Source organism: Cricetulus griseus, chromosome 7 (genome assembly GCF_003668045.3).
Source record: "Cricetulus griseus strain 17A/GY chromosome 7, alternate assembly CriGri-PICRH-1.0, whole genome shotgun sequence".
NCBI lineage: Eukaryota > Metazoa > Chordata > Mammalia > Rodentia > Cricetidae > Cricetulus > Cricetulus griseus.
The window spans coordinates 2109704-2115703 of NC_048600.1; positions in this window are offsets into that span (position 1 = coordinate 2109704).

The following is a 6000-nucleotide window of genomic DNA, read 5'->3' on the forward strand; positions in this document are numbered from 1 at the left end:
GAATATGGGAAGGTTTGGGGTAAGGAAAGGAGAAGGAGTAATGTGATCAAATTATAATCTCAAAAATAAATTAATTGAAATAAATATAATAAAAATAAGGAGAGAATCAATCCCCTACCTCCACCTATGTGCCATAGTACACATATACAAACTCTAGCACACACACAATAAACCCCCCCACACACACATACACACATAAAATAAAATAAATGAATAATGTAAAAGTCTGACTTGGCCCAACACGCCTTCAGCCTCCTACTTTGTTATGGTTAATACTTCTCAAAATAGATATGGACATGTATTTACCTATGCAGCTGTACCCACCATCTCCTCCTCACCTGACTGTTGAGGAAGCTATGTTCTCCCTCTCTCTCTCTCTCTCTCTCTCTCTCTCTCTCTCTCTCTTGACCATCAAGATGAATTACCTCACACAGCTCTTCTATTCCACTTCTGGCTCAGGAAGATGAGAACTAAGAGTTTGCCACTGGTCAGTTCACAGGCCAACCTTTGCAAAGGTGGCTCAGCTAGATCCAGCTGAGGAGTGGTGGGGAAGGAGCTTCAGTGCTGGCCAGGTGATGACCGTCATCATGAGAAGGAATGGCTTCACCCTGGTGATGCCTGAGGGACTGGACAGCTGTGAGACAGTGAGAGAGATCGATGAAGCTCTAAGGACTTAGGAGGGAGCAGATTACATTGGACTTGAAAGACTGCGGCCTTTTGTCCAGGCCTGGAGCGGTGTCAATAGTGGGGGGAGGGAGTTGGTAAGGTGGCTCAGTGTTCAAACCCAGTGCTGCCAAACCTAACAACCTGTGTTCAGTTCCTGGAACCAACATGCTGAGAGGATAAGACAGACAGTAATTAGTCCTCTGACCTCCACACATGCACTGTGACACATGCGGGCATTCACACACCACCACACAGTGAATGAATGAATGAATGAATGAATGAAAAATACAGTTTTTAAGCTTATAAGCATATATTGTGAGTGGAACTTGACCAGGAAGCCAGGCTCTTACCATGAGGAAGGGCTCCCTGACCACAATGGGACCTTGATAAAAAGTGGACAAGAGGCAGTGGTGAACAGGCGGGCTGATCAGTTAGCTGGCAAAGTTGGGCAGTCTCGATGATGGATATGATCTGGAACGCCTCTAATTCACACTACCGAATTGAGTTGGTGGAGAAGACAAAAATCATATCCATGCTGTTACTGTCATTTCTAGACTATGCTGCTGTCTTAAAATACTAAAGACACTGAAAGTCAAGGAGAAACAAGACCTAAAAGACCTTTGGCTGCATCCTGTTACAGAGAGGAAGGCAGTTAGTTCTCATTAGCCAATCCCCCCCTCCGGCCCCCCCTTCCCCCCCTCCCCGCCCCAGACCAGTATGATCCTGCTTGTGGTGACATGTCATTAATGATTTATTAAAGTTTGCCTGAGGATTCAGAAAGCAAAGCCAGACACAAGCTATAGAGATCAAGCAGTGGTGACACACACCTTGATTCCCAGGACTCAGGAGTAAGAGGCAGACAGATCTCTCTGTCAGTTCAAGGCCACACTGACCACACAAAATTGATCCAGTCCTAAAAGCAACAACTCACACAGAGGTGATCTCAGCACCTGGGATCACATGCCCTTAATCCCAGGAGGATATGGCTGGATGGAGAGAAAAATAAAAGGAGGAGACAGGAATTGAGAGGCTTTTGCCTCTGAGGATTTGTAGAGACAGGTTATGTAGAGACAGAGACCCATTTTAGCTGGGTAGAGGCAAGAAGCTAGTGGCTGGCTGCCTCGCTTTTCTGATCCTTCAGCTTGAAGCTTGAACCCCAGTATCAGTCTCTGGGTCTTTTATTTATCATGCTACATCTGCTAACCCAGCCTTAACTCTTCTCTAGTTCCAACATGCTCAATCAACAGTGTTTACAACTCAAGCAAACTGGCTGTCCAGGCCGGCACTGAAAGACAAATAGTAAATAAATAAAAATCTTCATGGGGTAGCTGAGAAAGAAGATATTGAGAGTTCAAGGCCAGACTGGACTGTATCATCCATCCTAGGCCAGCCAGGGCAATAGAGTGAACCCTATTTCAAAAGAGAAAATTAAAAATAGTTTCTCAGGAAACACACATACTAAAATTGTTGTTTAATTGATACTTGGAAATTTTTTTCAATTTAGAACATCAAAGAGAATAAGTTGTTGAAATTTTTCTTTTTTATTAATTTTTTTTAGGTTAATATACAAGTAATGAGTTTCACCATGGCATCTGCTCTGTCCCTGATGGCCCTTCTCCATGCCTGATGCCTCCTTAAATTGTTTTTAAAGTAAATAAAATTCATAGATAGGATACCAACACAATACCCTCACTGGCAACCCAATATTTAACGAACATCCCCAATGATGTGGGAAGTCCTGTATGCTTCGAATATGAGTTGCTTTTATTGGTTGATGAATAAAGTTGTTTTGGCCTATGGCAGGACAGAATAAAGCTACACAGGAAATCCAAACAGAGATAGAGAAAGAAAGAAGCTGGAATCAAGGGAGATGCCACATAGCTACCGGGGAAGCAAGATGTGAGGTAACAAGCCAGGAGCATCATAGTAAAATATAAACTAAATGGTTAATTTAAATGTGAGAGCTAGTCAGTTATATGCATGAGCTATTGACCAAGCAATTGTAATTAATTAGCCTCAGAGTGACTATTTTATAAGTAGCAGCAGGGGCTAGTGGGTAGGAAGGAAACCGGTCCAATGTCACCAGACAAGACAGGGATACGTACCCAGCTACAGCCCAATGAATACACTTTGGGTGGCTAAATAAAAGGAGTAAAGCAACCATGAAAGTCTATGCTGTGACTCAACAAGGCTGCTTACAAAAGACCTAAGTTGGGATGACAGCTCAGCTAAACTGTCTTCTCAAAGCAACAGAAACAACTTATACCACCCATTCTCTGGATATTTCCCCTGTAGTTACCATGGTGAAAAGCAAAGTCAGGAGAAATGAAAATTACTGTCTTATGGAAAATACCTTACAAAATGTCAGGCCTCCACTTAACACCTTACAAAACATACTCCGCTTTCTACACATTTGGGGTGGCAAGCACGTTACCCCCTGAGCCACCTTGTCTCATGCAATATAGGACAACATTCTCAAACCTGGGTTCCTTAATGAAATAAAATTAGGAAAAACATATAAGCATATTGACATTAAATTTCTTGTTTTGTTTTTTAAAGACAGGGTCTTTTGATTTTGAACTCATTATGTAGCCAAGGATAACCCCCAAGTGCTGGGATTACAGGCATGTGCCAACTATACCCAACAACACATTAAATGTTAATCATAAATGTTAAATGTTGGTGGAAGTGAGATGGCTCAGCAGGTGAAGGCGCCTGCCACACGAGCCTTGAGAGCGGGAGCTGGACCCCTAAGACTCACAATGAAAGGTGAAAATCAGCTCCTAAATGTTGTCCTCTAACCTCCTGCGTGTGCCACCCCACACTAATGGTGATAATAAATACCTTAAAAGTAATATTAATGTTGATTATCATATAATATTGATGTAACAACATGAACATAACGAAGCCTTTGAGAAATTACAGAGTTAAAATGTTCCCATTTAACTTTCCTTTGGATAAAGAAAATGAAACTTCTATTTCAGGTCTTGCTGTGTGGCCCAGGCTAGACTTGAACTCCTGACCACAAATGATCCTCCTATCCCAGACTTCTGAACAGCTGGATCTATAGGTTGAAGCCAACATATTTAGCTTTCATTTGATTCTTTTTTAAAAAAATAGAATCTCAGTCTGTGTCCTCACATTGGCCTTGAGCTCACTAAGTAGCCCAGACTAGCTGCTAACTAATGTTAGTGCTCCCACCTCAGCCTACTGATATCGAGATTGAGATTCACAAGCCTGTGCCACAAACTCTGCTATACTTAACTCTTTTTAGCCCTGTACCTTCCATACTTTCTGACCCTGGAATATTTTTTATGTAAAATTTGTCTAATATTCCATACAACGTGGTTTTGGAAGTTCTGATAGAAGGTTTTGTATGCCTTTATTTCATTTAAGCAATCCATTTCATTCATGTATTTTATGGAGGAATATTTACTGTGTTGGTGACCATGCCTAAAGGATGAAGTTTCAGAATGCCGCCTTCAAACCGCCCTGGATTTAACCCCTGCAAACCAATGAGAATGCCCACTTGAACATCACAGATACCAAAACTGGAACAATCCAGAAGATACACAACATGGCCCCGGCACAAGGGTGACAGGCAATATCATGAAGGATTCCATGTTTTCAAAAACAGCCTTAAAAATACTGATAGGAAACTCTGATTCCAGCTGCCACCCACAACCTATCCTTACCTTACTTGATTTGAGGAACAATGTATATTCCCTGGTTATCTGAATCAAACATCTGGAGTGGCTTGTCCCTAATCCCAGTGTGATGACAAACACCTGTAATCCCAACACTAGAGAGTTTTGGGAATCATTGAAAATTCAACTGTGGCAACCACTCTAGGTCAAGGTTTAAATACCCTATGCAATGTCAGGTACCACAGGGGAGGTCCCATACCCTTCTCTGCTGCTTCTAGGGCAAACTAAGCTGGTGGCATCCTGATGCCCAAAGCTCTCTCCACTGTGAAGAAGGTTGTTTTCAGCGTTTCTGGAAGCAACTGAGAAACACTGTGTCTCTTAATATTGAAGGAGAAATCGAACCTCTATTGTGTTGCCTTTGGCCAATGCACCCTCCCCTCGGGGGGCCAAGAGGACCTTGCAAAGGTGACCACGTGGACAGTGATTATCCTCTTCAGTGCTCTCTCTGAGAACCACCATGTGACTAATGGATGTGCTGACACCCTGAGCAGGGCTTGCTCTGCCATAGCTGTCCCATTCAGTGACCTCATTCAGCACAGAAGCTCCTCATCGACTACATCTGAGCTGTTGTCACTACTGTTGAGAAATTCCTCTAACCAGCTGAGGCAAGGAATGTGCACTACAAACTTGGTCAAAAGTCCTCTGGGGAGTTCCAAGGGCCACAGAGCACACCCCTCTGTCATTCTACACATGGGGTCAGTCAGACATTTCCCACAGTGTCCTGTCTTTGCCTGGATGAAGAGACAACATCCTCTCTAAGGACTGGTACAGCTCCCTGTCCCTCTCTGCTGGGATTGGCAGCGACTCAGGTGGGCCTGCTGCCTGTGTTGTCTGCCTCTAAGGACTAGGAAGGACCTGTCCTTGGTTGCTGTCTTGCTCAGAAGGGGAGGTGATAAGCATGTTTCAGTGGGTGTGGAATATCAAGCTGGGATGTCTGGGAAGCCCCCAGCTTTAAGCACAATACATATGTGTGCGTGTGTTCATGTACGTATGTACATATGTACCCTCCTGTCACATGTGGACTGATCTTCCTCAGGACCATTTACACCCAGCTCTCTGTCAGTAAATTACCACTGCAGAGCTTCCATCTCCCAGAGGGATGCTGGGCTGCATCCACTACAGAAGCAGGAGAGGACACAACACTGGCTTGGTTCTCCTCAGCTCTGCTGAAATCTGAGCTCACCTAAATCGGGACATCTTAAAGGCGGCTCACTGGAAACATGGCTGAAAGTTGGGTCACCTTGACGACCAGATGCCCAAAGTTCAGTTCCCTTTTGAGGACTTTTATTTTGTTAGCATCTTTTAGTCGTATTGCTACATTATTTTGTTCACAAATGCCATGGTACAAATGTGAAGTCAGAGGGCAGCTTTCAGGAGTCATTTCTCTCCTTCCACCATGTGGGTCCCAGCAAGTGGCGTCACTCATGGAGTCATGGCCACCACTCACGGAGTCATGTCACCAGCCGCTGAGTGCTTTGTTATCCACTGACACATTCCATCCTTTCTTAATCACATTGCTGTTATTTCGGTGGCTTTAAATTTTTTAATTTATTATTATTATTGTGTATGTACTATGATGGGGCACTGACTATGCCATAGCATGGTATACATGGGGGTCAGAGGACAG